General features: G+C 36.3%; 1 pseudogene; it reads left to right on the forward strand.

Annotated features, from left to right (window-relative positions):
- The first annotated feature begins 5,697 nt into the window (after positions 1–5,697).
- LOC112410038 (protein enabled homolog) overlaps positions 5,698–17,709 on the forward strand; it is a 54,538-nt pseudogene continuing 42,526 nt past the window's right edge.

The raw sequence follows: 17,709 nt of genomic DNA on the forward strand, positions 1-17,709 counted from the left end.
ATTAAGGTCACATTCAGGTAACAATGAGGGGCAGGAGAGAGAACTCTCAGGCACTTTTTATCTGAAGTTCATATGTTCTCAAGATCAAAGACTTGAAATCATCTGAATTCTGTCATCATCAAAGATTTGGTGACAAACATCCAGGTAGTCTTGGGAAAGCTGTTTCATCAGATATCATTTGCTTCAGTTTGGGAAATCTTTACTTTTAGGTTACCAGTTGATGTGCAGGTCTAGTCAAGGTTTGGTGCTTTCTTTAGGTGTGTCACGTGAATCCAAGAGTCTGTTTCTTAGAATTGGGTGGCACAAGGGTTTGTTAGCAGTACTTCAACCAGCAAGGTTGAAGGGGTTTTTCCAATAGATAAAATCTCAAGGTTGCAAGGTATGAAGCTTAAGGCCTTCATCTCCTGAGGACACGCTGTGATAAGACTGCTGTACCAAAACATGGTTATTTTTAATAGAAGCAATTAGGTCCTTGCAGTATTGGAGTCTCTCTTCTTTTATTCGTGTGGGTCAAAAGAAGCAGGTGCCAAGTGCAGTGGGTATCCTCTGTCTCAAAGGGTGAGAGATTATGAGTTCCAAAAGGGTGGATGTGAGATTTAGAAGGACCAACAGCAATGATTTTGGCCAAAGTATTTGGAGGGCCTCTACAAAGTATGCCAAATGAGTCTTAGAAATGCCATTATTGCATTAGGCTAAAACAAAGGATTGAGAATGTTTGGCACAATGAAAGTGCTGTAAAACTAGCCAAACAGTGCAGACTTGTCAGAGCACCTGGCCAGTACAATGGGTTCCTTGATCTATGGAGCTTGAGAGGAGTTACCCAGGTAGGAATAATCTTTACCAACAGGACCTTAGCCACGGAAGAGGCAGTAGCCTATCTGCAAGGGAAGACTTCAGTCCAGTGTGGAAACATACAGACCATGACTAAAGCATATTTATATCCATGAAACAGAGGAAGTTGTCTGAATACATTTGCCAGACCTTCAGTGGTCCATTAGGCAGTTTAAAATGACTGGAAGCAGTTTTCCCTAGGTTGTACTTCGGACAAGTGGGACAAGTGAGGCAGGCACTTTATGCAGCTTTGTTAATGTTTCCCCACCATATTGACTCATGAAGGCTACCATTTTGTCAGTAGACTAATTGTTTGATTCATGGACAGTAGTGAAGAGTGGGAATTTTAGTGTCTGGTAAGACTGGGTTGTTATTTGGTCCAAACCAGAGCTTCCTCTTTCTATCAGACCAACAATTGTTGAATTCCCAATCTTGTTTTTCTTTTTCTGAGGCCAATTATCGGGCTTCTTTAGCCAGTTTTTCTAAATTATTATTTGGGGAAATAGCCCGTTGGACCATGACAGAGGTTTGACTGCTGTTGATCCCTTAAAGGGTAGCATTCCTTGCAGAAATATCAGCAAGGTGCGATTACCCTTAGCTTCCACAGAATCAAGTTTAGAATGCCCTGGAATCTTAATGATAGCTAAAGCAGTGATTTAAAGTATTGCATCCAATAATTCCTGAACACAGGGACCATTTTTAATTGTATTTCCACTGGAAGTAAGGAGGACACGTTGCTTCCACACTATCCCCAAATCATGAACTACTCCAAAAGTATATATACTATTACTATAAATATTGGCAGTTTTGTTCTTGACTAAAATATAAGCTCATAAAAGACTGTATAACTCAGCCTGTTGTGCTGAAGTAGCAATATGTAGAGATGATTCCTCAACAACATCCAAAGGAGTTGTAATAGCATTTCCAGGACAATATTTACCATTGTCACTTTTAAATAAGAACCATCAGTGGACCATGAGAAGTCAACATTACCCAGTGGAGTTTCCTGTAACTCATCACAAGGAGTCAGGAGGTAGTTTGTTAGCGTTACAGTCGTAAGGGACTTCATCAGTGATGTGGAGGGAAGTAGCCAGATTAAGTTTATTACAAAGTAAAAGAGTTATGTGAGGAACAGTTAATAAAAGACCTTCATAAGAGATGAGGCAGCTGGCTGAGAAATGCTGACTGTGATGAGAAGTCAGGAGAGCTGCTACTGCATGAGGTACAAAAATGGTTAGAAGGGATTCCATGATTTTCTCTGTGGCTTTAATCAAAAGGGCAGTGGCTGTAATGGCTCGAAGGCAAGGGTATATCCCCATGCCGTAGGGTCCAGTTGCTGCCTATAATACCCTATCGGTTGATAGTGGTGCCTGTGTTTTTGGGTGGGTCCCCCAAGGGCATTCCCTTCCTTTTCATATACAAGAAGGAAAAAGGGAATCTGATCATTGGGATGCCAGAGGGCAGGTGAGTTCATCAGACTCTCCTTTAAGGTCTTGAAGGCTGTGTTATCTGGTTCTTCCCATAAAACTGGATTGGGATTGTTATTGTTGAGTAAAACATATAGAGGTTTGCCCATAAAGAGAGCAATTTGGAATCCAATTTCAGCAATAACCAACTGGCCTGAGAAAACCCCACAGTTGGCACTTAGTTTTGGGCTTTAAGACACCAGGAAATCTATTGGGATGTAGGTGTAGCACTTGTTCTGATATCCAGTGCCCTAAATATTGAACCTGAGTTTGGGCAAACTGCAGTTTTCTTGGCGTCCTTATGTCCCTTTAAGGCTAAAAGCTTTAGCAACTGGACACTGTCCTCCTGTGAGGAAGCTTGAGAAGGAGAGCAAAGAAGCAAATCATCCACATTGCAACAAAGCATCCAGATCAGCCTTCAGGACTTTCAGGAAATAGGGACTCACAGTATAACACTCAGGAATTACTGTTCAGGTGAATTGTTTTTCTTCCCAAGTGAAGGCAAAAAAGGTATTGGCTATCTTCATCAACTGGAATACTTAAGGATATACTGCATAAATCAGTTATAGTAGAGAATTTGCTTTCAGTGGAAATGGATGTTAGTAACCTGTGAAGTATCAAGGGACAACAGTGTTGTTTATTGCTGTGAGGTACTGGACAAACCTCCACCCTGGGCCCTTAGATTTTTTTCACTGGTTTAATGGAGGTGTTACAGGGCTAGTACAGGGGATAATGAAACCTTGGGACGTGTATTATGGGCGTTATGCCTCACAGGGCTTCTTGACCTACAGATATTGATTAATTTTGGGAAGAGGTTTTGAGGGGTCTATTTAAATTTTGCTGGGAGGTGGCTGTGAATTTTGCCAACATCAGTTGGAGATTTTGCCCATAAGGAAAGTGGTAGCTGATTCAAAAGGGACAAAGGATCATTGTTGCCAGAATCTGCTCTAGTTCCATCAGAAAAGGAACAAATGAAAAATGTCAAAGGGTCATTTAATTCACCTAGTTGGTTACTTTGATGACTACTATCAATTTCCAGAATTAGAAGCATGATGCTTCTCTAAGAAGTCTCAGCGTAATAAACGTATAGGGGCGGAGGAACTAAGGAGAAAAGGGTGAGTATCTCTCAAAGGGCCCAAACAAAAAGGAATAGGTTCGGGGACAGGAACCTCTTGAGGTTCATTAGAGATGCCCACTAGTTGAACTGTTTTAGTACTCCGAAGCAGGAGCTGTTTCATAGTAGCAGGGCTGAGCACTAAGAGTGTGGCTCCAGTGTCAGGACTGGAAGAGACTGATCCCTAATATGGAGACAAGTTCCTCCAAGCCAGTCAAGAGGGAGGATTGGGAGGAAGCCCAGTAGTTCCTTGTAGTCCCATCATTAGGGAGGACTTTGGAAAGGCTGGCTAGTGAGCTGAAGGTATCTACAGTGCTTAAATTTGTAAAGATCTCCTTTCCAATGTTTTGCCTCTTTTCAATAGTAGCAGAAACTAGGTGGGGTTTGGTTTCATTTAGGAGCCTTCATTTGCTGGAGTTTAAGATTAAGAAGTTTGGTGGTCTTCCTTAGCGGTGACTCATCTGGAGTGCAAGAGAGCTGGTTGCCAGATTAATTAAATGTGGAGTGGAGGGCTTCCCTGGTGGCGCAGTGGTTGGGAGTCCGCCTGCTGATGCAGAGGACACAGGTTCGTGCCCAGGTCTGGGAAGATCCCACATGCCATGGAGCAGCTGGGCCCGTGAGCCACGGCTGCTGAGCCTGCGCGTCCGGAACCTGTGCTCCGCAACGGGAGAGGCCACAACAGTGAAAGGCCCGCGTACGGCAAAAAAAAAAAAAAAGAGAGAGAATTTCCCATTCCATCCTGGTCCTTTTTACTGGAAGGGAAAGGTCCTGGTTCAGCCCCATTAATAAGCATAGAGTTAAAAGCTATTCAGGTGGAATCAGCATCTGAAGGAAGACTAGAATTTTCTTTTAAAACATTCTGAAGTTGACTGTAAAAATTATGAATAGGTTCTTTAGATGTTTGTGTGCACACTTGAGTTTTGTTCTAATCAACAGGCTTTCAAATAGCGCTAAGAATTGCTCGATGAAATTGCCTAGCAGTTGCCTGAATGTGATCGTAAGTTAGCAGGCCGGTCTCCCAGTTCTAATTCTAGAGACTTTTCAAGACTTACCCAATTAGCAGTTTTCATCCAGTGCTGGCCCTGGCCTTTACCAACAAGCATAAGAACTAGGTGATGTAAGTCAGAGAAACCAGGTTGATAAGTGTGGATGGCTATATTAAATTCTTTAGCAAATCTATGAGGATCTTTGATTACTTTAGGAAAATCTTTGACTATGTCTCACAGTTCAGCTTTAATCCAGAAAGTATAAAAAATTAAAAATTTAGCCTCAGGATCCTCAGAAGGCTTAATTTTAAAGGGACAGGTTCTGACCAGTCAGAGAAAAAGGGAGTGGGGAGAGTTTCAGAGAAAACGGGAAGTTTGGCAAGAGAATTAGTATGGGAAATTTGGGAGTATGGTGGAGGTGGAGGTGGTGTAGAAGGGAAGAAGGAAGATAGCTCTGGAGGCTGAGTCTGGCCAGGAGGTGCTGAGAGAGACAAGATAGTGCCAATGACAGAGTCTGAGGGGAAGCCAAGGAAGAAGATTCTGAGGCTGCGGGAGCCATTTTATCTTTCTTTAGTCATTTGTTTGCCTCAGTTAATCTTTAAAACTTTATTTTACAGAGGCAATTTTAGATTCCTAATAATGCTAGGAAGCTTCAAAATATTAATTGAAATAAGCATTCCACTCAGTTCTGGAAACTTTCAAGCTATTGTAGTCCAGTACAGTTTTAAGTAAATTAAGTTTGGGTATTTCAAAAGTTCCCCATAATGGCAACTGATATTCTAAATTGCCTTTGGTCAGGTTGGTCCATTCAGTTAGAAATATACCTGAGGAAGGACCATGTTTTTAAACATAAAATTGGCCAGATTCCCTGCGGGGAGGGAGTGAGGCTCCCTCAAGACACTTAGATACTGGGATGCCATTTCCTAGAGGTTTTTCTTCTAGAGTAAAGAACAATTTTCAAACAGCTTAAATAAGTTTACAGCACAAATGGCTTAATTTGAACAGTTTACAAGCCATCTTAGCCAGTCTTAAGACAGCTTGGTCCCAGAGGAGCCAGGCAAAATGCTTTTTTTTAAGGCACTCTCCAGAAGATAGCCCTTCCAAAGGAATTGGCCAAAGGCTGAAAAAATTGGCATTGTTTCAGAGAAACAACCCTGTTCCGGAAGGAATGGTTTGAAGACTAGCCAGCTTCGGTGAAACAGTCTGATCTCCAGTCAGACCAAAGTGCCAAAGGAGTATTTATGTACAAAACAAGGCCTTAACCAGAAAGATGAAACCTTTAAAAAGATCCTAAGTAAAGATGGGAGAGCTTCAAACACAAAGAGCATGTAAGCTCAGATCCAAGAAAAAGAAATACCTTCAAACTCCAGGGTCTTGTGAGATAAGCAGTGAGCACAATGGGCTCAATCATGGGTACCTCACCTGTTTTCTCAGCAACCCTGGAGCCACCGCGTTCTCCAGCAAAATGGGTTTATTCGGGATAAGCAGAAAATTGCAGTTTGGGGTCTGCAGCCATGGTGAGCCATGTGCAAGCCACCACATGGTAAGGAAAGAAGAACACTTTATTTATTTATTTTTAAATATTTTATTATTTTCTTTATTTTTTTGGCTGAGTCGGGTCTTGGTTGCAGCATGCAGGATCTTTCGTTACAGCACACGAGCTTGTCTCCACTTACGGCACTCGGGCTTCTCTCTAGTTGTGGTGTGCGGGTTTTCTCTAGTTGTGGTGCACAGGCTCCAGAGCGTGTGGGCTCTGTATTTGTGGTGCTCGGGCTTAGTTGGCCCAGGGTATGTGGAATCTTAGTTCCCCAACGAGGGATCGAACCTGCCTCCCCTGCATTGGAAGGCAGATTCTTTACCACTGGACCACCAGGGAAGTCCCAAGAAGAACACTTTCATAAAAGGGTAAAGGAAGTTAGAGGGAATCAGAAACAAACAGACCATGGCTTTTTGTTGGCTGAGTCCTTGACAGGAAAGAAGAGGAATCTCTTCTTCCTGTTGGGCTCTGCTATCTTTGCAGGGTGTGAAAGCTCTAACTTCTGGTATCCCACATCTACTTGACCGAGGTTTCTGTTTATTAATTTTTTAAAAATTAATAATAACACTATCTTAAAAATCAAGTTGACATTCCTTGTTATTATTTTTCCACTTTCTGGTAGATATTTACATTATAGTCAGCCATCTCCTCCCCCCGACCCACATCTCTCTCTTGTGCAAATGGCACCCTGTCTAGTGACAGGCCTGGGACACATAGAAGCTATGTAGCCTTGGCCACCTTAGTGCTAAACTCGGAAGCTATCATGCTGCTTCTTGCCATTCATCTGATTCTATTTGTCTGCCATTTTCTCCTTATTCCAGCTACTTGTTCTTGCAATAATTTATGTAAATATTCTCTGAGATTCAAGGAAAAAGAGATAAGAAACAAAAAGATTTGGGTTTCCTGGTCTGAGACATTTGTCAGTAATAGTGTAAGTAGAGTTGATATGTTTTCATAGAATTTTTTCCTTCCTGTCAACCTCTGTAGATATATTTCTGACAATATCTAGATTCAGAATGCAGAGTTGCTAATATCTAGCTTTGGCCCAGGAACCTTGCACTGATATCACAGATAAAACTTCGACTAATAAAAATGACTAATATTAATTTAGTGTTGTCTTCACTCAGCAGAGGACTTCAAAATGAAAAGGAATTTGTGGTGTTGCAATCCTCTGATATATACTTCTCAAATTAAGTGACCGTTCAATTTTTATTGGACTTATTTTACCAGTGAAGGCTGGCAGAATATACCACCCCCAAATTTGCTGCTCTGTCACGTTGACTATTTTGAGTTAAAGGCACTTGCAAAACAGAAAATGCAAGAAAAACACTGTGACCTTCCTTCTTTTTCTTAAGAGCAGAAGATGAATTGCCCATGCTAAGGATGTCCTTCCTATGTGAGCAGGACCCGATGGGGCCATCCGGGAACACCCACCCCCCACCGTGTCCTCCACCTGCTTCTTATCTGTAGAAAATCTTTAGCCTCCTAGGTTTTCCCCGAGTTCCAAAGAATAAATTTAATCAGAGAAGTGAGAAAATGCAGAAAGAAAGGAAAACAGCCAAGCAAGACAGAATAGTAATAGTTTAGCCATTAAACAAAGTCAAGAACCTTTAGTTCCTTCTCAAGGGCTACAGATAATATTCTGAGCCATATCCTTGAGCTGTTTTTCAGATACTAAAACCCCTGCCAGGTGGAAGAAGTTAACTGTATGCTGCCCACAAGCATGTAGACCCCAGACTTGTTGGAACCAGAAGGTTGATGATGTTGACTCCCAATTACCTCACCACCAGCCAATCAGAAGAGTATCCATGAGCTGATCATATACCCCACAACCCTTCTCCCTCACCCTGGCTTTAAAAACCTTTGCCTGAAAGCCACTGGGGAGTTTGGGTCTTTTGAGCGCTAGCTGCCTGGACTCCTTGCTTGGTGCCCTGCAATAAAGGCTACACTTTCCTTCACTACAACCTGGTGTCAGTAGATTGGCTTTACTGTGCACAGGTGAGAAGACCCAAGTTTGGTTTGGTAACACCTGTATCAGAAGGAAAGTAACATTCTTATCATCAAGGACAAGAACCTGAGACCAAAAGAGTTCTGTACAAACAGATCTTGTTAAAATAATTCTTATTTTCTTTTAGCTTTAACACATAATTCAGTTATTTTTCCACTATTGCCTCTCTTTGTTCATCCTAATAGACATAATCACTTATTTGGGTGTTCATTCCTTATGAAGGTTTCCACGTCACATAAAACTTATATCTGAATGCTTTTCTCCTGTTAATCTGTTTTATGTCAGTTTAATTCTCAGGGCCAGAGGAAAACCTTAAGAGTATAGAGGTGAAAGTTTTGCCCCCTGTACAGTGACAAGGCACTGTTCTTCTCAATGGAGAATTAAAAGAGGTATACGACTTGGCACATTCTATTAAGATTTTTATGTGATATTTGGGGGAGACAAGGCAAAATGAGATATGATACACTGTGTAATTCGTATCAGTGTATTGTTAAATATAAAGGGCTATTAAAATATAAGACATATCAGTTATGGTAAGAAAGAATGATTTGTTTTTACACTTGAAAGCTCTTTCAAAATAGAAGATTATAGAATATAGGAACAAATGAGTTCAGAAGAGAGGAACCGTGTAAGAAAATGCCATAACCAAAGTTGAAAACTCTTGTGAAGGAAATTGTTACTTACTCACCAATAAACAGCAGCACTTGACTGATTGAACAGCAGAATAAAGATTCAGGAGAAAGGGATTGTTTTTAAGACAGTGTAATAGTTCTAGGAGTGGCTTAAGGAAATGTGTTTGGTAAAAGTGGGAAAGTTTGAGAGCCTTTAGGAACGGTTCATATAGCGAGATCTTATCAAGTATCTTCTGTAAGTATCATTTATTATGTGTACCAGGTATTGTGCTAAACAAGATTTAGTCCCAGTTTATCATTACACAAACCATGTGGGTTTCGTATTACTATTTAAATAATAATGGTAGAACACCGAGGCTCTAAGACATTAAATTACCAATTCAAATAGTTAAATAACAGACTTGGGATTCAATTTCACTTTTTTCTGAATCAAAAGCTAGTAACTATTTCTAGTAAGGTATGTTAGTACTGAACTATTCTATCTCCTTAAAGTGTTATTGTTTAGTACTTTATATAATTCCTAATGGTTTATATAATATCCTTAGTAAGGATATATTATAAGAATATCAAAACAAGTATTTTAACATACTGATCATTCAGTTAGTCTGACCTTAGCAAAGCAGTATCTAAATCTCTAAAATGATTAGGTCACAGGAACCTTGGGAGCAAGTGCACATCTAATGCACCGCATTTGTCTTAAACTGTGGTTAGTCAGCATTCTGACCTTCTATTCACAGGGTGGGTAATTGACTGAGTTGAGAAAATCATTTGTTTGACCTCTGTGGGAGGGAGTTCCATCAGACTTCTGGCACCAGAAGGAACAAAGTTATGATTAAATAACTACAACCTCCAACAGCTCTGAGCATATTCCTCTCACTTCATATGCTGCAGTTTTGTTCCAGTATCTCTGCTCCTGGCCAGGCACATCCTGTTCTCCCTTCCAGCCATAACTCAATCCTGTAAGGGACACCAGCACCCTCACAGCCCGATCTGGCTCAGAACCCAATATCTTTTCTCCTTCTGGCACCAAAAGCACCTTCTCATTCCAACCTCATTCCCTTTCTATGCCTAGTCTTTACTTTTATCTTGGTACCCTTCCAACTGCCCATTCCAATTCTTTTTCCTACTCTGTCTTAAATTTTCCTCATTTTTCTTCTGATTCCAAGGCCATAATCTTTTCTTCCTCCTTCCTTTTTTTCTCTCACTTTCTTCTCTTTCCTTTAATTATTATTGTCTGCTTTGTTTTTATTCATATAATTTGCGTAAACCCAAATATTTAATGTTCCTGCAGACTAAAACCCAGTGCAACATTTGTTGATAAAATATTTGCAGACCATATAAAGGTAGCACTTTGGGGGGTTATTTCTATAAACTATATATTAGCAGATTACAGCACTTCAGTATAGAACCTAAAGAAAACAAAGGAAGTGTACTAGATATATGAATATTGCCATATAAATTTAGCATCTGAAGGGCATATTATAATGTAATCATATATATCTTGAATTAGAGTTTTCAAAACACATAAAAATTTACTGTAACCTAAAGAGTTTCACATTTAGCTTCAATTAGTATAGATTAATTAGATGCATACATTAATATAATGAAAATATGAAGCACAGGATTCATGCTGGAATTTCTGATCTGTACTTCACATTATAATTATATACTCTGACACTAAACTCTAATTGCATTATTACACACACACACAAACTAAAAGCTCTGTGTTCAGATTTTCTTTTTCTCTCTATAACTCTTAAGTGCGTGTCCGCATGGGACGTAGTCCTACTGACTTAATAAACCTCGATTATCTCTTTTACACTTCTGCAGCATTCCTTGGAAATTACATGTTTTAATTATTCTATCCCTAAAGCCCAAAAGGCTCTGAGCATAATTTTTCCTCTTTTCGATATATTCTTGCCTTCAGAAGTATAGATTATTTTCTTGGTATTTTATTTTTCAATAGGCGTATGGGTAAGGGATTTAAAACTGTATTATTTTTCATATATAATATTCTGTAACTTCTAAATGCTAAACATATAAATGTGTGAGTATAAGTAGGTTGACATACTCACGTAGTGGAGGAAACTACACTGAGAAAACTAATGTTGAGTACTAAATTCTTTGTTGAAAATCAGGTAAAAAAGTGGGGAAAATCACATGGATAGTGTTTATTTATTCATTAGCTCTTTAATTCCATAAATATTTATTGTGTTTTCTCATATTATTCAAATCTCTGAGACAAATAACATTTGAATCTCAAACAGGTATTGTGTTTTACAATCTTTGTTTGAGATGATAAAATTAATGACTGCAAAATAAAATAGTAATAACTGTTGAAAGACATTCTTAAATAAAATACTACAGGAATTCAAAGGAAGGAGGTATTGTTTCTACTTGCATGAAGAAGATCAGGAAGATCAAGTAAAGTCTCATATTTGTATGTGATTTTTTTATTTGAACAATAAAGTGCAGATACAATTAAAAGTTAGGAAAACAAAGGGTAAATACTCTGGTTATCTTTTTCTGGTTGTTTTTGTTTGCTTATTTGTTTTTTTAATTGAAGTACAGTTGATATACAGTGTTTTGTTAGTTTCATGTGTGTACAGCATAGTGATTTGAGGGATTTTTTTGCAGATTATATTCCATTCTAGGTTATTACAAAATATTGGGTGTTAATTTCCTGTGCTATAAAGTAAATCCTTGTTGCTTTTCTATTTTATGTATAGTAATTTGTATCTGTTAATACCATACTCCTAATCTGTCACTTCCCCACTTCCCTCTCCACTTTAGTAACCATAAATTCTTTTTCTATGTCTGTGAGTCTGTTTCTGTTTCGTTTGTAGATCCATTTGCATGATGAAGTGATATCACATAATATTTGTCTTTCTCTGTCTGGCTTACTTCACTGGGTATGATATTCTCTAGGTCCATCATGTTGCTGCAAATTTATGGGTAATATTCCATTGTGTGTGTGTATATGGATATATGCCCAGGAGTGAGATTGCTAGATCCTATAGTAGCTCTATTTTTAGTTTTTTAAGGAACCTCCATACTGTTCTCCATAGTAGCTGTACCAATTTACATTCCCATCAACAGTGCAAGAGGGTTCCCTTTTCTCCACACCCTCTCCAGCATTTATTGTTTGTAGATTTTTTGATGATGGCCATTCTGACCAGTGTGAGGTGATACCTCATTGTAGTTTTGATTTGCATTTCTCTAATAATTAGTGATGTTGAGCATCTTTTCATGTGCTTTTAAAGCATCTATATATCTTCTTTGGAACAATGTTTATTTAGATCTTCTGCCCATTTTTTGACTGGGTTGTTTGGTTTTTTTGATACTGAGTTGCATGAGCTGTTTGTATATTTTGGAGATTAATCCCTCATTGATTGCTTCATTTGCAAATATTTTCTCCCATTCTGAGGGTTGTCTTTTCATTTTGTTTATGGCTTCCTTTGCTGTGCAAAAGCTTTTAAGTTTAATTACGTCCCATTTGTTTGTTTTTGTTTTTATTTTCATAACTCAAGGAAGTGTATCAAAAATAATCTTGCTATATGATTTATGTCAGAGAGTGTTCTGCCCATGTTTTCCTCTAAGAGTTTTATACTATCTGGTCTTACATTTAGGTCTTTAATCCATTTTGAGTTTATTTTTGTGTATGGTGTTAGGGTGTGTTCTAGTTTCATTCTTTTATATGTAGCTGTCCAGTTTTCCCAGCACTATTTATTGAAGAGACTGTCTTTTCTCCATTTTATGTTCTTGCCTCCTTTTTAAGGCATTAAATATTTTAAAGTATGCAATTTTATTTGAGGAAAAAGTAAAAATAAGTTTTCATAATTTTATTAAGCATGTTGTTTGGCTTTCCAAACATTTGCTAATGAAGGAATGCCCTTTAAATGATCTGAACATATTTGTATGTTCTCCAAATACTTATGCTTAATAAAAAATGAATAAATAATATTGATATAATTTCTACCATTTTTAGTGGAGAGAAAAGGAACTAAAATGTACTGTTGAATAAAAAAGATCTTCAGTCCCAACATGTTGAAAAATAAAATAGTATTTATATCTTTATACAATATACAAGCTGAAGTTATTGGAGTATAAAAATATGAATTCCTGTGATTTTTCTGAATTGACCTTCTAATATTTTTACTAATGGAGCACCTTTCTAGGATTAAAGGTATACGCACACACACACACTACAATGTTAAACATATGGTTAAAATAAATATATAAATATAAAATAAAATAAATATAAATGAAAATAAATCAATATAAGGTTAAAATATATGGAATCATTCCCAAATACAGGAATCCTGTTACTTGGCTGTGAGTGAAAAGTTGCTTGATATTTCTGATACTGTTTCTTTATTCATAAAACCAAGAATACTAATATCTTAAAGTACACAATACTTAAATATACACATTACATATTTTCTGCTTTCTTTTCACCTCTTCACTCCAAATGACAGTGACATAGCTTCTGTCAAAGCACTCCATTGAAATTACTTTTGTTAATTACATTGAAACCCTCCACATTTTGAAAGCTGATTTTTTTCCCAACACTTCTCTTAATTGAACTTTTTGGCAGAATTTACCATTATTGTTCCCAAAGTTTTTTCCTCAGAATTTTATATTTTGTTTCAAGAAGAGTGGTGTCTCTGTATTACTACTCTAGCATGTTGTGCTACCTGTTCTTCTTGAGTTTCATTTCTGGTTTCTTTTCCTTACTCACTTATAAATGGTGGTGTTACCAAAATTTTATCTTCGTGTATTGTCTCTTCTTTTACCACACTATGTTTTTCAGGGCCATTTCATTGACTCCCAGAGTTTTATCCAAGAATTATGTAGTGTTGAGTTCCACATTTTTTTTCTACCCCATAGTTTCTTAATCACTAATTCCATGACATTGTTTTCTATTTCTCTATATCTGAAACTCAACATTTTGAAAATGACCAATCTTTCTTCAAACCTGTATCTTCTCAAAATTTCAATCTCAATGTATGGCATCATTTTCTACAGACAATTATTTATGGAGAAGTTGCTAAATTTTGTTTTCTTTCATTAATTTTATATTTTAAAAAGCATGTTTTATTTCATTATATTTCACATTTTTATTTTAAATTATTGCTCTAGTTCCTAAAAATGGGTGGGAATGTATGGCTTTTGTCAGGAAATGTCTATGTGCATGTCTTTCATGATTAGTCTGCTAGAAATCAATGCATTCAAGAAAGTAGACTTGGATTTCTCTTTGGCCCAGGAATGAGTCTCTATTATTTGTTGTCATTTTTTAAATTTTTACTATCAATTCTTTTTTACCTGGGTTTTTAATATTTAGTTATTAATTCTCAATATCTGAACTCCAGGGATTTTGTCTCTTTCCTCATAATTTTCATATTTTTAATCTCTTTCCTTTTTTTCTGTTTATGTTTTAGGATATTTCCTTTACTTTGTCCATAATTTAGGACTCAGGGGCAGCTGTTCTTTCCTTTACTTGACTTATTGATTTTTTAACTAGAAAGCAAACCTTTTAGTTCAAGAAACTTTGGTGTTCCACTGAGTCATCTCATTTTAAAAAATACATTTTACTTCTAGATACTTTTTTTATTTTGCATTGAAAACACCTGTGCTATTCTTAATCATGTATAAGTAATTGGTTTTTTTAGAATTTTAGTAAACTTTCTTCTGTAGCTGATAAATCATGTTGGACCTTTTCCTTCTGATTGCCTTCCTCCTGAGCTCATAGCACAGCTTAGATGCATTGTTACTTATTTTTGTCAGGTCTTTTCTGTCTATATCTGATTATCATGGTGACCTAAATCAGGGGTTGGCAAACTATTGCCAGTCGGCCAAATCTAGCCTGCCTCTTTTTTTGGGGGTTCACAAAAAAATAGTTTTTATATTCCTAAACATTTCTTAATCAATGGGATAAAATGCAAAAATTAAATTAAATTAAATTTTTAAAGTCCATCAATAAAATTTTATTAGAATGGAATCACATTCATCTATATATATTTTATGCCTGCCTTTATGCTACAACTGTAGGTTTGAATTGTTGTGAAAGAGATCATATGGCCCACAAAGCCTAAAATATTTACTGTCTGGCCTTTCACAGAAAGTTTGTTGATCATCAAACATCAGATAGAATGTATTGTCCGCCCATTGGCAGAAGGAGTCTTGAAGCCACAAGACCAAGCATAACATTGTCAGCGGGGCCATCTTGGAGCTCTTGCAAGCTTTCAAGCTTAGGTCTAGTGTTGCAGTTTTTTTTTTTTTTAATGAATCCTTAGTGCATTTGTGGTCTGGGAAGATAGGAGCCTTCATGTGGCTGCTTCTATCTCTGGATAGAAGAAAGGGAAGACATTGGGTTAGGGCCAAATTCTCAGTATTCTCCGTTTTTTCCAGTATGTGAAAAGTGCTAGCCAGTCTCCATGATCTTAGGCAATACTGTAGTTACTGTGCACACAGTGTGATTCAGAGTACAACTGTGGCTCTACTGGCTTTAAACCTTGAATTGCATATCATGAAGATCATTCGCTGTTGATCACTGAATTTATTCTCAACTTTTATATGATAAACTTCATTTTCCTGTATGTCATGGGCATGATACTGACTAATGAATATGAGATTACAAGCTATGAATGCCATAATATTATTATGCTACTTATGGTCACACTCCCAAACATTTGCTTTCAAAAATATTTAAATGTTTTCTAAATTACAACATATACATGTAATTATATTCAGTGATTATTAAAAGTCCAAGGTAATAATTCTGATGACCTTTAAAAACTATCAAAATATTTGTTTCTTTAGACAAATATTTTCTTAATAATTCTGGTATGTTCCTAAATATTTGGGACTTTTTGGTGATATAATTGTTTTTTGGGGTTTTTTTCCTTTACTTTCTCTATGAATATACTTTGTCCAAATTATTAAGTCAGTTTTCTCCATTTTTTCTAAATGTATGTTAAGAATGTCTTGGCAAAAATTCTAACTGGATTCACCTGCACTCTTGCAATTTTTTTTCAAGTGTTACGATTTGACAAATAACTATTTCTTTTTAGGTATTCAGAAGCATTTATTCTACCTTTATGAGTCATATCAAAAAATTTCCCTGCTCCTTTTTCTATTATAATGATTCATACATAGTCAACTTATTAAATTATTTACTAGAAAATAAATCTTATATAATCCTTTGTAGCAAGCTTAGGGCTTTTATTGCAAAAAAAAATTCCTAAACAAATTTGACACACACAAAAAATGTTTCTAAACTCATACAAACAACCAAATGAAACTGGAATCTGATTTAGAAACAAGTGAATAAAGAAAAAATTAGCATGGATAATCTGAGAAAAACTAGGAGAATATACAGACAATTTAATCACACACAGACACACACACACACAGAGGAATATAAGTTTAAATTGTTTGTATACAAAGCATGATTTTTCCCAACCTTAATAATATTTTAGGTATATTGATATTTTTCTCAAAAATTAGAACTTTCCAGAAAAAAGGAAAAATGATGTCAAAGTGAGTCTTGTGATAAAAATCATCTATGAAATTATAAAATAATTGTTGGAAAACTTATTCTAGTAGCCATCATTTAATGAGGACTTACTTTGTGTCAGATGTAGTGCTACAGACTTAACATACAATTTTTATATATTTTTCCAAAATGAGATAAATATTGTACATGTTTTATACCTCTTTTGAGGAAACCAAGTATCAGATCTAATTACACTTGTTTATAAGCTAAACATTTGTAGGGACTGGAAAACTTAGGTCTATTTGACACCAAACTTTTGGAACTTTCCTACTATAGGCAATATTTCTTACCTAGGTCTTTTGTTAAAAGTGATATTGTTACATATGCAGGAGAAAAACTCACTAATTAGCAATTCAGTACTGTGAAAACTGTTGACTTTGCCGTTTTCTGACACTTAAAAGAGCTCCTTTTATCTTTGTTAAGCAAACTGTATAAGATTGCATAATCTTCATATTCTATAAAAAAATTAAATATAGAAAAAACATTAGGTTATCAAATGAAAAGCAATCCATATTTCTTACCAAGTGGGGAAATAGAAAATATTCTAGTCATCAAAAATGCATTGCATAGCTTCTACATAGCAAGTAAAACAGATTCAATTTCTACATTTAACTTATGTAAGAATAATTAGCATAGATTCAGGGGATTTATTTCATCTATAATTATGGTACAATTTTCATACATTAGAAGATTCAGCACTTGTTGTCCCTAACACTGAACATCTGAGAGTGCTAGTTCCTTTGATACTACATATAGTACATCTTACCATTATAAATGCTTCATTAAGTGTTTATCAAAATAGTATAGCTATATTAAAATATTTTTATTTACCCTCATAATATAGAAAGTTAGTTGTATGATTTGGAAGTTAAACATTCTGTTTCTATCATTGTATCACATACCCTTTAGCATACACAGTTATCATTGTTTCTTTCCTCCTTCCAAGTATGCCAAGATTCTGTGAAAGCCTTAATTCTGGTCACACCTTTGTGTCTTTCCATTACTGTTATCCAGTGTTTCAGTTCTATTTTTATTTACAGTTTCATTACTGCTACTTTCATTGTTTTAAGCATTCAGAATTTTTACATAATTGCCATTATCTTTTTTAACTATTCCTATTTGCAGCTCAGTCTTCTAGGTTCAAATTCTTTCTTCTGTAAGTACAGACTTTACAGTCTCTTACATTGAGGACATGTTTGTTATAAGTTATCTATCTATTTATTTTTACTTAAAAATATATTTCTTTTTTCAGTGTGGAGTCTTAGATTAGGTGAATAAAACAGTTTCTGTTGCAAATTTTTCTCCCCACATTTTGAAGCTATTACTCTGCATTTATTGTTAGAGTTGAAGCATCATCTTTCAGTCTACTATTTATTACTTTTCTTTCCAACTTCTTTTTTTTTAATAAATTTATTTACTTATTTATTTTGTTTTATTTTTGGCTGCATTGGGTCTTTGTTGCTGTGTGCAGGCTTTCTCTAGTTGCACTGAGCGGGGGCTACTCTTCATTGTGGTCCGTGGGCTTCTCATTGCAGTGCCTTCTCTTGTGTTGCAGAGCACTAGCTCTAGGCACATGG

Source organism: Neophocaena asiaeorientalis, unplaced genomic scaffold (genome assembly GCF_003031525.2).
Source record: "Neophocaena asiaeorientalis asiaeorientalis breed wild unplaced genomic scaffold, Neophocaena_asiaeorientalis_V1.1 scaffold158, whole genome shotgun sequence".
Lineage (NCBI taxonomy): Eukaryota > Metazoa > Chordata > Mammalia > Artiodactyla > Phocoenidae > Neophocaena > Neophocaena asiaeorientalis.